Source organism: Rhinolophus sinicus, linkage group LG02, assembly GCF_036562045.2.
Source record: "Rhinolophus sinicus isolate RSC01 linkage group LG02, ASM3656204v1, whole genome shotgun sequence".
Classification (NCBI taxonomy): Eukaryota; Metazoa; Chordata; class Mammalia; order Chiroptera; family Rhinolophidae; genus Rhinolophus; species Rhinolophus sinicus.
This window is the reverse complement of record NC_133752.1, coordinates 153375344-153394606: the sequence shown is the minus strand read 5'-3', so window position 1 is coordinate 153394606 and position 19263 is coordinate 153375344. Positions and strand designations below refer to the sequence as shown.

At 36.9% G+C, this 19263-nt stretch overlaps 1 long non-coding RNA gene across 1 annotated transcript in view; it reads left to right on the top strand.

Moving 5' to 3' along the window:
* Positions 1–19263, top strand: part of LOC141570109 (uncharacterized) — a 67444-nt gene that overhangs the window by 34241 nt on the left and 13940 nt on the right. Inside the window, exon 3 of the long non-coding RNA XR_012494004.1 lies at positions 18414–18504. This is a non-coding gene — a long non-coding RNA (uncharacterized LOC141570109). The remainder of the gene's footprint in view (positions 1–18413; positions 18505–19263) is intronic.

Here is a 19263-nt window from a genome sequence, read left to right as displayed (position 1 = left end):
ATGGTCTTCAAGCTGAGTCTCTGTCAGATCTCTGTTCCTATACTTCTGCAAACAGAAATTCCCAGGAGCTCATGGCCTCACTGGAAAAATACTCCCACAGAACTACAAATACATTTTAAACAATACAGTTGACTAATCATGGAATAAACTGCTGGCCATGCAACATATAAGAAAAGCAACTGTCATTAGGATAAAGCCAAGGAACTTTGGTCACTTTAGCAGTCAAATTTCTCCACACTCTAAAGTTGGAAAGCCCCAGATGTAAGTAGTGTACTAGTGAGGACTCTGGTTGCTGGTAACTGAAACCAATTGTAGCTACCTTTTGAAAAACAAAACTAAAGAGGAATGTATTCTAAGAACATAATGATTCAAGGGAATTTAGGGAAATTCAAGGGAATTTTCACAATTCAAGGGAAGAAAAGGCTAACGGGTAATGGAAATGGGAATCTCCAGAAAATTCATAATGCTGCCTCTCAGCTCTCCTGTCTGTTATTTCCTTTTTCCTTTTGCCATCAGTTTCCACTTCATTAAAGGATAAAATTGCCGGTTTATTTATTACTATATCTCATGATTTCCTTTGGTCTGAAATGCTGGCAGGGTTAGCATCACCTCAGGGTCTCAGTGTCTGGGAAAGGACAAAAGGAATGAGCGTACAGAAAAAGCAGGAGAATTTGGTCATTGAAGAGTGTCATTATCCACCTTCCCTTCCTCCCTTGTAGCGTTGAACCCCTGCCCTACTTACTTTGGTGTATGTAGCCTTATTGTCAAAGCCCAGCCATGCCATCATGCCTGACTTTTTCCAATTTTTCATTTTTTTAGAAAATTCACTTTGGTGGTTTGATGGTGGTCACTTTTGCATTCATTCGGTGTTTTTTGGCACTACAGAAAAATTGTCATGGTACTTACAAGGTCTGAAAATTAAGTTTGTGAACTTGCCACCATGCGCTTACATTGGCAGCACTGTACAGACAGCTCGGTAAGGTTTCATAAGCTTGGTGTATCAGTGTCTCACAGCTGTGTTTGTGTTGATGTTTGGCAGTGTCTTGCTGAGTGGTGTTAATTGTTGTTGCATGTTTTTGTGTGCCGTCGCGAGAATGAGCTTGAATTAGAGCAATGAACAAACATTAAATTTCTTGTTAACTTGTCAAGAGTGGAAGTGAAATCAGGGACATGTTAGTCCAAGTTTATGGGGATAATGCCATGAAGAAAACGGCAGTGTACAAATGGATTAAATGTTTTCTGAGAGGAGAGAACACATCACTGATGAAGAGAGGTCGAGGTTGCTAGTCATGAGCAGAACTGACGAAAACATTGCAAAAATTTGTCGAATTGTGTGTCAAAATCATCGGCTGACTGTGAGAAGCATAGCAGACCAAGTAAACATCGAGAGAAACAGTTAGGAAAATCTTAACTGAAAATCTCGACATGAGAAAGATGTGTGCAAAAATGGGCCATGCTATCACTGATGATGAAACATGGGTGTGCCAATATGACCTTGAAACAAAGTGTCAAAGTGCACAATGGAAGTCATCCAATTCTCCATGACCAAACAAGTTCCGTCAGTCCAAATCAAGAGTCAAACGATGTTGCTAACCTTTTTTGATATCAGAGGGATTATTAATTATGAATTTGTACCAACTGGACAAACAGTTAACCAAGTTTACTATTTGGAAGTGCTGAAAAGGCCACATGAAAAAGTTAGATGAAAAGGACCTGAACTTTTTGCCAACAATGCACGGCTCTTGCATCCTGACAATGTACCAGCTCCCACAGCACTGGCTGTGAGGGAGTTTTTAGCCAGTAAACAAATAACTGTATTGGAACACCCTCCCTACTCACCTGATCTGGCCCCCTATGGCTTCTTTCTCTACCAGAAAATAAAGGAAGACATTTAATGACATTCAGGACATCAAAGGTAATACAACGACAGCTCTGATGGCCATTCCAGAAAAAGAGTTCCAAAATTGCTTTGAAGGGTGGACTAAGTGCTGGCATTGGTGCATAGCTTCCCAAAGGGTGTACTTCGAAGGTGACCGTAGTCATATTTAGCTGTAGTGAAATGAGGTATGTAGCACTTTTTCCAGGGTGATTTCTCGAACTTAATTGGCAGACCTTGTATACAATGAAAAGTTTAGTCTTGGAGAATTCATTTTAAGATGTGATTACCAAGAAGACTTTATGCCTAAAGTTGAAGACTGGCCTTTAGGACACTAAAAATGATGCTGTAGAACAACTCAACTCAGATAAACTCACTGTCCTGTGACAATAGACCAGTGCTAAGATTATCATTCGGTGTGGGAAGAAATACTAGAACTTCTACTTACATTTACTGTAGAGCACATATTAAAGTTTTTATTATTTGTAACATATATATATTTTAGTAAATAAACAAATTGGAGAAATGTACTAATTTTTTTATGATAAGGGTGCATAAAAATGCCTTGGAAACGACTGTAGGAGATGACTACAGAGTATAACCTTTGAGTGAACAGGGCACCAAAGAAAAGTAAAAATGAGAAGCATTGAGTAAGGCTCATTCATATTTACTAGTTCCCCGTCACAGAGCTAAATGGCATTCAAAAGTTACTTTTTGTAAGATTGTTTTTCACTTCTTTTGATAGTAATTGAATAAAATCTGATTGCACTGAGGAAACTTACTAAGGCAAGAGGTCTGAACTCTACCAATAGTAAACCATCAGTAATTTTAGAATAAAAAACCTTTATGAGCCCAAATGGAATGATGATAGTTCAAATCAGTTCAACTAAGTTATATTTCTAAGCGATATCCTGCTTAGCAATTATGGAAGACAAATAAATAAACAGGATTTGTGGGACAGAAGTTTCATAGATGCTAGAGTCCATTCCATTTTGTGAATTAAAATTTTTTATCATTTTCAATTTGCCTTATCACAAGTTTAATATTAGCATATAACTAGATATCTAGCATCTCTACTATTTCCTCTTCCAAGTTTGTCTTAGGCACAAACTAGGGAAATGGTGGCTGTGACTGCATGTAATCTATACCTTTTGTAGTGTCTGCCCAGCCAAATGACCCCTTTACCTCTCTGCCATCCCACTGAGGCTGGGCCCCAGGTAGCCACTTTTAGAAATATGACCCTACCTTTTAAGAAAAGCTTTTATACTCTTTATGGTGCTGACCACAATATGGTGGCTCAAATCTCCATGAAGATTTGTCTGTAGTGCCAAAAACCACTGAATGAGTGTGAAAGTGACCACCATCAAACCAGCATAGTGAATTTTCTTAAAAAAATGAAAAATTGTAAAAAGGCAGGCTGGGCTTTGACACACTGAAGTAGGTAGAGCAGGGGCTCAGGCTCTACCTGCTTCCATGTGAAACAGAACCCCACAAGAGAGGAAGGGAGGCCAACTAGATAATGATGCTCTCCAATGACCAGATTCTCCTGCTTTTTCTCTACATTCATTCCTTTTGTCCTTTCTCAGACACTTGAGACCCTGAGGTGATGCTAACCCTGCCAGCATTTCAGACCAAAGGAAATCATGAAATACAGTAATGAATAAACTGGCAATGTTATCCCTTAATAAAGCCATTCTCACAAAAGGAACAACCAAATTTAACAACAAACTGAAAATAATATTTATTTAAAAAATGACAGGCAAAGGAGTCGTATCTCTGACCTATAATAAGTGCATACAAATTAATGAGAACAGTAAGACCTTCCACTACGTAAATCAGCAAAGGCTACTCACAAAAGAAGAAATGTTTGGCAAATATGTGGGAAAATGTTTAATTTTCATTGTTTAAAGAAGTCATAAGTTAAAATAACGTATGAGATAGGATACTTTCTCTCCTCTGTCTAACTAGCAAATATTTTCAACTGCCATAAAGATATTGGCCTGAACAGTGAAATGAGAACTTCAATTCATCACAGGTAGAACTGTGTATTAACCTGACCCTTTAGAAATTAATATTTCAATACAGATTGAAAGCCATTAAGATGTATATTTCCCTTCATGTAGTTACTCCTATGAGTTCATCTTAGGGAAATCAAAAACAAAGATTTAGAGACCAACATGTTTACTGACACATTATATAGAGCACTGAGAAAATATAAAACAACAGATTATTTGACAATATGGAAATAGATAAGTAAATTATGAAATATCTACACAGTACATCATTATTCAGCTTTTAAAATTTGTTTCTTAGAAGAGCTTGGTAGTATGATGGATGTTATGTTGAAATCATCAATAAAAAAAGTAAGATTAGCACTTGGCCTACAGTAATAACGACAATCAACTAAGAAAAAAAAATACATAGAAAAAAGGCTGTACGTAAAAACAGCCAGAAATTCTGTGAGTTATTTTTCTAGGTTGGTGGATCTATGAATGATTTTAGTTCCTATAATTTAGTTTCTGTTTTTCTATGCCTTTTTAAATTTATATTCATGTAACAAATATTTGTTGAGGACCTACCTACCATGTTCCAGACACTGTCCTAAATGCTTAGAATAAAGCTGTGACAAAAATAAAATTTCCACTCTCAATAGCGTTGCAAGATTTAGCAAATAAAAACAGACATCCAATTAAATGTGAATTTTAGATAAACAATGAATAATTATTGTATAAGTATAGTGTTTTATCTAGCAACCCTAACTTTCATGGAATTTAATTTAGTGGGGGAGTATATTTTCTACAATGAGCATGAATTAATTTTTTATTTTTATTTTTCGTTGTAGTAAAATACAACATAAAACTTACCATTTTAACCATTTTAAAGTATACAATTCAGAAGTATTAAGTTCATTCACAGTGTTGTGCAACCATCGCTACTATCTAGTTCCAGAACTTCTTCATTACCTCAAAGGGAAAACTTTATACATATTAAGCATTCGCTCCCCATTCCCCACTTTCCCCAGTGCCTAGCAACCACTGATCCGCTTTCCATCTCTGCAGATTTGCCTATTCTGGACATTTCACATAAATGGAATTATGCAAGATGTGGTCTTTTGTATCTGGCTTCTTTCACTGAGCATGATGTTTTTAAGGTTCTTCCATGTTGTAGTATATACAAAATGTCATTCCCCTTTGTGGCTGAATAATATTTCATTGTAGGTATGTATCACATTTTGTTTATCCATTCATCTGTTGATGGATATTTGGGTTGTTTCCACCTTTTGACTATTGTGAAGTATGTATTAATTTTATACTTTTAAAGATAAGTTTCATTTAAACCGTTAAAAGCCCCCAGGGGTAATGAAAATTTTTCTCAGCCTCCTCTATCTCAGTGTTATATGCTTAAATAACTGACTAAAGTAGATGGCCAGGCAATACTCAAATCAACACAGGATAATGTTTTAAACAAAACAGAATGTGACAGACATAAGAAAGCATGAAATAGAGATCTTGTCATCAAGAAGCTTATAGCAAATTCTGGGAAATGAAAGTTAAGAATCTAGCATTCGGTCACGGCAGGGCAACTCTGTCTCTCAGAAACAGCTGAGTTTAGAGTACAATTCAGGGCAGCCACTAGAACAATGAGTAGGGCACATCACATCTGCATGATTAAAAAGCTTCCCCAAAAAACTGTGCTTCCCAGGAAAAATAAAGTGATACCCTCATCCAAAGATAATCATATTTTCCGACCCTTAAATCTACCAAAGTTCAGAGATATTGGAGTTCCTTCTCCCGCGTACATCAGATAATTAATTCCTACTGGCCATTTTAGTGAGTGTTCTGTTTTAGGTCCTCTGAAGTTTTCAGACTTACATCAGTGAATTCTCCTTTCAACAGTTGAGGGAAGCTGGCTTGCAAAACCTTGTGTTGGCATCATCTCAGAGTATCTGAAGCATTGTGAAGCATAAGAGAGAGAAGCAACATGGGGAGGGGGGCACACTGCACACCTTTCACCTTTGGCAGGAGCCCAAGTAGCCAGTGCCTGACCCAGAGCCACAGGGTGCACAGAGGGGTAAGGCTGTGCAAGATGGGGTGGTGAAGAGAAAAGCGGGACACTCAAGATTCCTTAAATGTCTTCTATGGCTCAGTAGATTCATTCCTTCTTCCAGAACTTGCCAGACTTTCTTCCTTAGCCTTGCTCCAGTTACCTGCCTTGCCTTACCTACTACTGCACACTGACTAAAATTGTGTTTTTCCTTTAAGCCTCTAAAAAGGCTTAGCTGCTCTTCATTTTCTTCTTCTTTGGAAGGCTTTGGAACGCCTTCCAGAAAGGCTTTGCTGATTCTTCTTCCTTCATTCCAAAGAAGGAAGATAGAGAATGCTTGCTTCTTTCTTTGCACTGTATCTCACCGTATGTATTATAATTGCTGACTCTCCTAGTGATTCGTGTGTTTGTGTTGGCGCTTGCTCCCCATGCCCGAACACCATCCAAAAGGACATAATCCAATCCCCAAATGTTGTCTCTTCATGGCAGCAGCTACATTCCATTGGTTTCTAAGTCCCCCTCATCCTTTGGTTCACCCTGCCGCACACGCATGACAGGTTAAGCAGTGTTGTACACAAGTTCGATACTCAGGAAAAAGTATTGAATGGATGAATAGTTACTTATTTTTAGACTCCAATTTCTAGGGCAAAGAAGTCCTTTCAAATACAAAATACGTGAACAGTAGGATAATGGTGTTTACCTGCCACTGAAAGCTAGAGGTATTTTTTGGAAAATGTTTTTTATCAAAGTAGAATTGACATACTATATTAGTTTCAGGTGTACAACATAGTGATTTGACAATTATATACTTTACAATGTGATCACCACACTAAGTGTAGTACCCATCCATCACCATGCAAAGTTATCACACTGGTATTGACTATGTGCCCCTTCACCTTTTTCACCCATCCCTCCACCCCCCTCCACTCTGGCCACCACCAGGTTGTTCTTTGTTTCTGAGTGTTTTTCTTTTGTTATGTTTGTTTTGTTTTTTTTAAATTCCACATATAAGTAAGCTGAAAATATTTCATTGGGTAGATGGAGCATCGACTTTTTTTATTTTTAAACGAATTTGTCTTTTAAGGGTCTAAAAGGGAAAAATTAGCTCACTTTTCTCTAAATACTTCCTGAAGAGTACCCTTTCTTCATTTCCATTTTTTCCCTTTAACGATTATTTTTCTACACTTTGTTTCTCAATTTAACTTTCTACATAAAATCAACTCCTGTTACTATTTTTAATAATTTTTATAGTATTAATCCAAATATTCCTAATGATCATACGATAGAATAATTTCCATATTTATGTGAAAAGTAGTAAAATAGCATGTTCTTATGAAGAAAATAACCAAAGCATTAATTTCTTCAACCTAAAGTACCTGGGGATATTGTTGTTTTTGTTGTTGTTTATCATGCTGCTGGCTTTTTATTTTGCTCCAATTGCTGTGTAGTTTTCAACACTTCACTAACTCATCCATTCCTTCAACAAATACTTAATTGACTGACGTCTGAGATACTGAACTAAGTACTATATACTGGCTCATTTGCTCTTATTTTCCTTTGCCAGCACGACATTCCCACCATCCCTTAAGGACTGGTGTTTTCCGGGGTTTGGGCCATGAGTCTTTTCCTTCTATGACTAGGAATGGCTAACAATGGATGCAGATGCAATTGCTTCCCTCTCTGGAGACTAGTCATCGTTCATAGCACTCTTTCCCCTGTACCTGAGGGTAACCTTCAAGTCTTTCTCCACGTGGCAGCTCAGAAAGCTCTCATGCCACGTGGAGATGATATGCAACCAGAAATCTTTCTGTTCCCCCTGCATCTCTCTCCCTCGATGATTTCATCTACACCCGTGGCTTCTACTTTCACTGCTGTGGAGATGCTCCCCAAACTCTCCCTGCCATTTTCCCTGAGTTCTAGATTCATATTTATAATAATTTAAAGTCCTTCTCTTCTTAGTGTCTCAAACTCAGCTTATCCAAAAGCAAACTTACTATATTCTCCATAAAACCTGTTCTTAGGAGTTACTGTTTATCATCACTCAGCCTAGAGACTTTAAGCATATCCCTACTTTCTCTTGGCCCTCACTGCTCATGTGCTTACGCAATTAATCATTAACTTCCATTAATTCTACTTAATAAATGTCTCTTAAATATATTGTTTCTTATGCTCATTCACTTCCCTAGTTTAAGCCATCGTGGATTGCCTACATGGATGCTTGGAATAGTGTCTCTCATTCTCCACAAATGAATTTCTCCCTCTCTAAATTATCCTCTACCTTGCCATCGATTATCTTCCTAAAGCATTGATCTGACCATATTAGTGGATTCTTTCATTTCCTTTAATAAATTTTTAAAATCCTCCAGTGTCACCAGGAAAATACCAAATTCCTTCTTAGCATGGTATCCAGAGCCCTTAACATTCTAGCACCAAATTACTTTTCAAGCTTTTTCGCTCATCACGTCCTCAATTCCCAGCTTTCTGCTTCAGGCATACAGTAAAAGTTACTTCCTAAATATACTGTGAACTTCTATACCTGTGCGTCTTTCCTCATGCTATGCAATATGTTTAAAATACCTTTTCTTTCATTCATTTTCTACGGAAATTCTCCTCTTTCAAAGTTTAGTTCTCCCCTTCTTCTTCTGTCCCTTTACTCTCCCCTTCTCCAGCCCAGCCTCCAAGAATGGTTCCCATTGCTGTGTTGTATGATGGTTAGTTGAGTCAATTGCACCAGGTTGTTGACTTCTAGAATAGTCTTATCCGTTTTTGTACCTATAAAATGAATAGCAGAGTGCCTAACACACAGTAAACCATTAGTTACTGTTCTTGGTATACGCCAAAGCAAAGAATAGCCCATATTCTAAGTCACTTTTCTGTTTAAAGAGTAGTAGCTGGTTGGTTCAAAGAAGTTGATTAGTTTGGCTTACATTTCAGTCTTATCACATGGTCTTGGACTGGAAATTGTTGACTTGCCAATATTTTTCCCAAATTTCCAGTGAAATGTTTTTAGAAAGTTATGCAGTGAGGTGATTCATCCAGTCTTTGCAAAACAACATTGTTTCTTCATTTTCTTGTCTTAGAAACAAGAATAAAACCATCCATGCTTGATTGACATAAGCAGAAAAAACTCTTTTGTATAATCCAGTGTTTTCTTTAAGTAATTTGCAGAGTAGGAAGAGGAAAAGAGCCTTTGTAGGGAGTTCCAGAGGCATTCTGCCCAAGGAAATCTGATTAATTTGAAAAATAGAGTCTCCAAGCATACCTCACAAAAGCCATCCGTAGAAGAAAGGATTTCACAGTAACTGCTTCTACTTCTGGTTAGAAATCCCATTTTATGCTGCCTACAAGCCCCTGGAAGAAAGTGTTTCATGGCACTTTCACACTGAAATATATTTTGAAAAGGGAAACCTACTTCTGGTAGTAGTTGGGCATAATAATATGATATAATCAAATGTTAGTCTATGTAATGACCCTTTACTATAAAATTTTAAAATATCACAAGGCATATCAATGAAGTAATACACACTAGACTTTAAAAGTAGTGTTGATGGTTAGTCTCCCATAAACCAATCTAATAATATTTACCTGCATTATAAAACTGTATTTAATAAGGCAAATGGGATTAATGAATGATAATATCATTTGTGAAAGAATAAAGGCCTCTGGTTCACACATGGCTGTCCACAGTTCCCACTGGAATTCTTTCATAAACTGTGGACATTGATTTAACTTATGCAGTCCAAATTTTAAGTGGAAGCATTAAGAAATGTATCAAGACAGAAAGGTGGAAAAAAATTCCCACAAAGCTAGGCTACCAGTAAGTGAATCTTTCCTACAAAGAAAAAGATGCCAGATTACAAATGAGCATTCTCTTTCGTTAGCGGGCTAAGTCAGTGTGCAGGCCTGGATAAAGGGAACAATGGACACCTTCTGACACCAGGCTGTGTGTCTGGTGAGCATCCCTCAGTGCAAATGTTAGTACTGCAGGAGTATTTATTGTGTTTCTATAAAGTCCTAATGAGCTCCTTGGGTGAGAGTGAAACCCTTTGCTTTTTCACACTGTGCTCAAGACCCCTAAACTTCATGGGGTCAAATCTAAAGAAAGGGTAATGGACCATGAGGTCCAGCTTAATAGACCTGATATTAACACAGCAGCAAGAATGTCACCAAATGCAAAGTTTAGGGCAAGCAATGAATGAAGTATTTGTTACACTTAAATAATATACAAAGGTCATAACAGAGTAGTGGCACTATATCAATGTCATCATTGCAGGACTTTGAAAATCTGCCATGTATGAAATAATGCTGTAACACATCTTTAGATCACAATAGATAAATTTGCTTTCGAACAGCAAATAATAAATTAGAATAGAAAGTTATACAACTACGGGGACTACCTATAATTATTTTTAGATTTTGAAAATCTCTTACCCATAGAAATAATCAGGATATGATCAGTATCTAATATTCATAGAATGGAAATGTATGGGACTCTTTATGTTAATTATGCAGTTCATATACTGAAATGTACATTTTTCTGTAAATGAAACACAGTTTTCTCCTCTAGTGCTCTGACTTCTTTATAATAGGACAGATATCCATTGCTTTGAAATGAGTAAAACATAACCACACTATGATGTCATGAAGCAAAACCACTTGTGTAAATATAGGACCATTTCACCAGACTCCTTCCTCATCCAAGTAATTACTGCCTCCAATCACCATCAGCGTAGTCTGTTACCACAGTGAACTTCAGTTAAGATGATGCAGTGTAAGCCACAGACCATATCTGAAAGCACTGCATGTGGTGGTTTTTTTCATAAGTTAACATTAAAAGAATCATCACTCTCTCACATAGGTAAGAATGGGCAGATGTGAGGATATGTGCCAGTAGAAATATTTGTGTACTTGTTCACCTTCCATGTTTTTATTGTATGCTGGGTTAAACACTTTTCTTTGGAATTGACTCAAGTAGCTTATAAATTACTTGACAAAGACTACATCTTTACTTCTGCTGTTTTGTGTTTCTGTTCCCAATCCCAAAGACAAAGCCACAGTATTAGCTACACCCTCCCCATCTCATGGATGTGTAAGAGATGTTACTCATTGCTTACCAACTCCTCTTTTTTCCATGACTCGATTATCACAAAAGTGGAAAATTGCATTTATTCAGGAAATTCAGGCACTATATTGTCCAATTAGTTAGCTCACATATGCTGTCATGAACTTTCAGTGGATTATAAACGCTAACTCTCCATTTCATGTTGCATTATTGATCTGATTTCCAGGAGTCTGCCCCATTCATTAATCCATACGTTATTTGAATGTCACTTTCATAGTAAATGAAAAACCTCACAGGTTTCAGAAAACTAGTTTCATTGTTAAGTATATAAAGCAATGACATTTTCAAACAAAAAAAAAATGCTTCTGGACTCTAAGTTCCATGGTAAGTGTTGTCATTTCTCTTTGACTAATAGGGATGCAAAGAATGACATAATTATTTCACTTATACTTGTTGCTATTTTTAAAGGGAATACAGAGAAATTTAAAAATGGAAACCAATTAATTTTTATTAACAAAGGAAAGCCAAAAGCTCTTACCTATTGATGGGATTGACCCTAAAGAAGGGACACTTAGGAGCCAGCTGAATGTGTATGCTACGAGAACATCAAAACTCTGACCTGACTAAAAAGATCACCAGTCTGCCAGAGTACATAGAATTTCTGCCGTGGAATCACTGCTGTGGATGAAAACATTATTTACAGAAGGCCCATTAAAGTCCAGACACAAAGCATGTACTTAATAATATCCATTATCTCCCTGTAATAATAGTCAAGAGCAGGACACAGTCCAGAACAGAGATTGCCTGAACCAAAAGAGAGTACAGCCTTGAGTAAAGTAGGATGTGAAAGAACTGTGGAGACTCAGGAGGCCGTAAGGCACTGGACATGAGTAGTAAGAAGGTACCACCTTAAGGGGGGCGGGGGGTGGGGGGTGGGAGATGAGGGTAAGGGGGATCGAATATATGGTGATGGAAGGAGAACTGACTCTGGGTGATGAACACACAATGGGATTTATAGATGATGTAATACAGAATTGTACACCTGAAATCTATGTAATTTTACTAACAATTGTCACCCCAATAAATTTAATTTAAAAAAAAAAAAAAAAAAAAGAAGGTACCACCTGAGAGAGTAGGGTGACAGCGAAGACTGCCTTTTTCAAAATTGGACACAAAGCCTTTGAGCAAACGGTTTCTAAATGTATCCCCCAAATTAGCAGTTCTTAAAGAAGTTACACCCCCTGGCTTAAACATATTATACAAAGAGGTAGTTTTTACACTAAATATAAGTGTGTAATTCGTTTCTTCTGATACAATTTTAGAAGTGAGACCAACAGGTGTTAGAGAAGAGATACTTGCACTTCCAGCCAAGATGAAGTTAAATGGATCAGATTTACCCTTCCACCACACATATACATGTACATTTATATATTTGAAACATTAATGTAAACACATGGAACATTAGGAAGTGAAGGACAGTGACACCCAAAAAGATGTGTTTTTAAAAAAAAAAAATAGACTTTTTTAGAGCAGTTTTAGATTCACAGAAAAATTAAACAGATAATACGGAGCTCCCAAATATCCTCTTCTTCCCCCCACACATAACCTCCTCCATTATCAACATCCCACACCCAAGTTGTACACTAGTTACAACTGATGAACTGACACTGACACACAGTCACCCAAAGTCCATAGTTTACATTAGGGTTCACGCTTGATGTTGTATGTTCTATGGGTTTTAACAAGTCTGTAATAACTCATATCCACTATTACATTAATAGTATACAGAATAGTTTCACTACCCTTTAGACCTGTTCCACCTATTCATCCCTCCCTCCCCGTTAACCCCCGGAAACCACTGTCTCCTTGGTTTGCCTTTTTCAAAATGTCGTATAGTTGGAGTCATACAGTATGTAGCCTTTTCAGATTGGCTTCTTTCATTTCGTAATACTCGTTTAAGTTTCCGCCATGACTTTTCATGGCTTGATAGTTCATTACTTTTTAGTACTGCATTAAATTCCATCATCTAGATGTACAACAGTTGATTTATCCACTCAACCTACCAAAAGATACCTTGGTTGCTTCCAAGTTTGGGCAATTACGAATTTCTTATGATGGCACACCTAGAGTATTTGGTCCCTCTACCTGTCTCCCTTGTTTCCCACCACTCCACCTTTTGCTCCTCAGCTTAGCTAAAATTAGACTTTTTGCTGATCCTTAGAGGTGCCACCTTTGTTTTCACATTAAGACCTTTGTACTTGCTTTTCCCTCAATTCCACAACATTCTTTCCTCATGTCTTTGCAGTGTTCTAGACCGGCTCCTCACATTTTAGGGACCCAGGGCAAAAGTGAAAATAGAGGCTCTATATCCTATGTTTAAAATTATAAGACAAGGCAACAAACTGAAAAATAAAATGTGTTCTTTTTGCCTTGTCAAATAAACTTTCACAGTGGTAATTTTTTGTTGGTGTAAAGCTATAGTTATTATATGATATGGTAGGCAAAATACCAGAGATTACCCAGTTTAATAATTTGCACATGTCTAGGTGTTCTGTTGATGAAACAGCAATGTTTAAATGAGCAATAAACTACACACTTCATAAATTATTATGTTTTCATCCATTAAACTTTTTTTTGTATTCTTATTTCAGCAAAATCACTGTTTTTATAGTCAGGATTTTTACATAATGTGTTTGTTGACAATATTGATCTAAAGAATTAAAAATAAAATGTAATTATCTTCAAAATGCATAAAATTTGAGCGTATTTTAATAAAAAAGTTAAATTCAATGTAAAAAAATTAAAACTATTTTTCAGGTTTCCAAACAAATTACTGTAAATTTTTCAAAATTGTGTGTTAAAACTAAAAGGCAAAATATACACTAATTAATATCAAAATTTTAATAAAAATTCTTTAAAGATGAAATTTTATTTCTTTTTGGAAAATTAAATTGTACTAAATATTTTTATACATGTAAAGCAATCCATAGTTGTAGTGTTCATTGTCCATCTAATTGTCAATGTAAAAAACTGAATTAATTTGTATCTCCAAAACCATAAATCAGAACATGAGGAGAGGAAAGTAAATGGACATCTCACAGTAATGGGAAATAATTTTTCATTATGTAAGAATGTATTCCTTCCTGAGAGGGAGAATTTGACAATTCAATTAATAACTAGTTGTACTGTGCCAGCACTGAGTGCCAGACCCTGGGTAATAGAAGTATCCGTGTGTTCTGTAATAAATTTGTTTTTGTATGTTTGTGAAATGTGGGTCCCTCTGACAAGCAGAACTGGAGGAAGCTGTCCGCTTGCCCAAGTCTAGGGGTGGTATTACAAATCTGGTTCCTTCTTTCAGGTTTTGATTCAAATGTCACCTTATTTTATACACACACACACCCACACACACACACACGCACACACACGTGCCCTTATGATTCTCCAGTCCCTCTCTCAGAGTTAATTTTCTTCCGAATACTTATTCCTACCTGATATATGTGATGTATTAATTTTTTATTGTCCATCTCCCAACTAGCATGTGAGTTCTGTAAATAACTACTCCTTTTCTCTTTCCTCTCTAAATCATTGCTGGGCAATGTGTACATGTGTTTAGGGGCCAGGAACGGGAGCATCAGCTGGAAAGAAAGTAGGAACATGACCCAATTTACTGCTGCCCAGGGAAACTTCTGACAAATTACATAAAATAGTGCTATATTCCAGATTTGTATGTTTATAATTAAAACTAAGGGAATTTTCTGACAGGATTTTAGTTTGGGAGCAGAGAAATTAAGACTCTTTGTAGACAGTCCTGTTCAGTTTTTTGTACTGAGAACTTGAGGGAGTTGTCTGACGGCCTTTCTCACCTTCTGTGGTTCAACTCAACTTGTTTTCTTAATGAGGTCGTAAACACATTACCAAAATCAGACCCTTACTCTGACAGATATGTTTACATGATAATATTATTTACTAAATAATACAATGTAAAGTTGTAAAGATTGGGATATTGTCCTAGCCAAATAAAACTAAAATGGGAAAGAAATGTCAAGACAACTACAATATAAATGCAAACCAAAAAAAATTAAGTTTTTTTGGTAAAAACTTCTCATAAAAATAAGGCTACTGTATTCCCTGGGCTTTTTGGGTTTTCATTTTTCCCTTTTTTATTCCTTTAGTCTCTCTCTCTCAAACCATCATTTGTAGATTATGCTAGTAAAAGCTGTACATAAAGGAAGACATTGTATAAATGAAGTTAATATATTATAACTGAAGCCAAAAATACATAGTTTCCTTATAATAACAGTGAAGGAGTAAAAAATGGACTCATCCCATTAAAAGCATTATTATTAATGCTTCACTAATAATACAGACTTCTACACTAGGTCAGCAGTTTAGCTGAAACAGCCCCTGACAGTGATCAACCTCGTCAAAGTTGGGTTCCCTTGCTGTATTGAAATGTTTCTTCACTAAATTGTTTGTGGTGTGCCTATGCCAACGGCTTCAAAGCATTTCTTTTTCTTTTTTTTTACTTTAAAATGTATGCTCTCCCTACAGAAGTTTCATGCAGTCTTTTAAGCTGTTGGAAATTGAATCTTTTCATGGCAGTAATGATAGTAGCTGACATAAACATTCAGTAGCTATTCAAAATGTCTGCATCAAACATTAAGTAAAAAGACAGTATTTTGTATTTTGTTCTAAAGATTTAGAATTCTTTATAAATAGATATCAAGAATTAATAGTGGGGTCAGCCCTGTGGCTCATGTGATTGGAGCACCATGCTCCTAACACCGAGGTTACCGGTTGGATTCCCACATGGGCCAAGTGAGCTGAGCCCTCTATAGCTAAGATTGTGAACAATGACTCTCCCTGGAGCTGGGCTGCCATGAGCAGCCAGAGGTCGGTGTGAGAGCTGCTGTGGGTTGCTGTGCTGCTGTGGGCTACCATGTGCTGCCGTGAGTGGCCGGTGGCCAGCATGAGTGGAGCCATTGTGAGCGGCCGGCAGCCGGCGAGCATGAGCTGCTGTGAGCAGCCGGCGGGGTGGGGTGGGGTGCAGTAGGGGTGGGAAGCGGAAGAAGCGAAGGGAAGGCATCAATAATGCTTTGTGGTTTCCTACAAAAATTTTGCCACCTAGAATTTAAATTTAAGAATCTACAGTTAGAAAAATGAAACAGATCTCATCATTTTAGGGAGAAAACACATTGTGCAATTCTATATACAGTTACCTTTAGAAGAAGGGAAAAAGAAAGAAAGGAAATCTTAGTGACAAAATTACAGTGTTTTTGGACAAGAATCATGTATAGTTCACAAAGCAACTTTACTTCAGGCTTGAGTAGTTCTCAGGGTACAAATTGCATACAGTTAACAATCATAGCTCTAGATCTTAGATAAAACTTCCAGTTATCTGTGGAGTATGTTTTATTCAAGAAGACTTTACTAAATTATTATGTGTCAGGAAATGTTCTATCTACTAAAAATGTAAAATTTAGTTCACATTCTCACGGGAAAGAGCTACCTTTAAAAAAAAGCCATTGCATTTGATACTCAAAAGAATCGAAAGCAAAGTCTCAAAAAGATAGTTGTACACCCATGTTCATAGCAGCATTATTCACAGTAGCTAAATCATGGAAGCAACCCAGATGTCCCTGGACAGATGAATGAATAAGCAAAATGGGGTCTATACATGTAGTGAAATATTATTCAGCATCAAAAAGCAAGGAAACTCTGACATACTACAACATGGATGAGCCTTGAGAACTCTACATCAAGTGAAGCCAATCACACACACAAAAAAAACAACTAATGTGTGATTCCACTTATATGAGGTACCTAGAATAATCAAAATCGTATAGACTGAAAGTAGAATGGTGGTTCCTAGGAGCTGAGGAAAGGGGAAATTAAGAGTTATTGTTTTAATTGGTAGAGTTAAAGTTTTGCAAAATGCAAAGAGTTCTGGAGATGGATGGTGATGATAATTTCACAATGATATGACTATACTTAATGCCACTGACTGTACAATGAAGATGGTAAATGTATGCCATGTGTATTTTATCAATAAAAAAAGTTTCAGGGTGGCCGGTTGGCTCAGTTGGTTAGAGCACAGTGCTCATAACACAAACATCACCGGTTCAATTCCCACATGGGCCAGTGAGCTGCACCCTCTACAACCAGATTGAAAACAGTGACTTGACTTGGAGCTGATGGGTCCTGGAAAAACACACTGTTCCCCAATAAAAATGTAAAACAAAAAGTTTTAAAACACTATACATTTAAAAATTCTAAGTATATAATATTAATAGAAACATAAACAACATACTGTAGTCACAGAAGAGGAAGCTGTTGCCTCTGTTAGGTGGGGTGGTGGCCAGAGAAGGCTTGCAGTGGAGGGGAATAGCTGAGTGAGACCTCAGAGGACACTGAATGCATTAGTTCTTGTTGAATCAAATCCACCTCATACCAGATTAACTGACACTTCCATCACCTTTGTAAACGTACTGCGTGATGACCATGGCTACTGGTTGCAGGTTGTAGTAACCACCCTCTCAAGTGCCTCCAGATGTCCCCTCTCCTCTAATGACTTGTGTGCTTGCCAAGAGTCAGAGGCATTGATTCGCTAGTGTTTATAACATTGTACTTATTGTAATTAACCAATCAAGTTAACTATTATGTAAACCAATTCTGTTAAAGCATGAAAAGGAAGGGAGTTGTTGGTCTATATAAACAAATGCTTCGGAAGGGCTCCATAAGTTAATCACTATAAAAAAAATTAAAATTATTGTTGCGTTAGGTGTAGGTATGACACCTATAAGTAACTGCAAGAAAATTGTAAACATCTACCTGGATTTTGCACTCAGGTTATTTTGCAAGCGCACTTAAGTTTCTCTTCCTCTCTAGTGAAGTCAAAACGAGAAATTATAGAACAAGCAAAGAGGACAGAGATAATGCAAAATGAACTACCAGAAATTTCAGTCAGCAGACTCATTCTCAAAGAAAATGCCTTGGTCACTAATGTTTGACAACTAAATGAGACATTTGTGTGTTTTAATTTTAAACAAAATCTATTTATCTATCTATCCACAAAATATTATATTAAATCCCTTTTTCTTCCACACTGTCAATTGCAGGTGTGATTTCCTTGGTTAAGAAGACGTAATGGTTTAGAGCACAAACTCTGGAACCAATTGCCTGGGTTAAATTATGGCTCTACCACTTAAGAGCTATGTAACCTCAGGCAAATTAATCTCTTTGTACTTCAGTTGTATCATTTTTCAAATGGGGCTAATAATAGTATCTATCTAAGAGATTTATTTTAAGAATTAAATTATTTGGTATATGTAAAGCAGAACTGTACCTGACACAATAAATGCTATATAGCATTAGCTATCACCAGTGCTAGTAATGGTACTGACACTACTTCTACTAACTGTATTTTGCCAGGGAGAGAGGAGACAGAAAGATGGCAAGACGAGAGTGCGTTTGGAGAGGGAACGGCCAGTGAACCACAGAGCTGTGATCGTGCCAACAGAAGGTGTAGTACATGTGGGACAGATGAATGATGGGGTGGGTCTCAGGTCCAGATGGTGAAGGCGCTTTTCTGACATCCCTTTCCTAAACCACCCTGTGCCTCTAATTCTCTCTGCTCTCTTGGTCACTTTTTATGTGCCAGGTTTTGAGATACTAATGAACATAGTGACTGAGTGGTCTCAAACCCTAACGAATTTACAGTTCAGCAGGAGATTCTGATAAATAATATGAGAGAATACACTTTAAGAATACATTATATATTCTGTATGTAAAAATGTGTTACTGGTGTAAAGAAGGGGGTACAACAAATTGACCTGAGAGAGTATGATAGAAAGTGATAGATCTGGATGTTAAGGATGAATAAGTTTATCCATAAATGATAGCAGCTAACATGCATAATTGCCATCACTAGCATTAATAAACAAGATAATCAAAGTGCCCTTTCTAAGGAGTTAGAGCAACAAAGAAACCTTCCGCCTTACACTAAAAGATTTGGAAAGTAATGTCTGTGTCGCAAGGTCATGGCTATTTTCTATTTGACTTATCCTTGATAAAGCTCATAGTTCAATGAGCCAAACCTCCTATCTGTGATTAAGTCAGATGACTTCTGAAGTATTCTTCCTTCCATCTTCTCATTTTAGCTATCTAGCATAGACAACAGGCAAGATAAAAATGAACATGAAATGTTGAGTACAACCAAGAAAAGGCTATAACCATTGTTCACTGTCTTTCCCTTTAATATAATACAATAAAAGGAGATTTC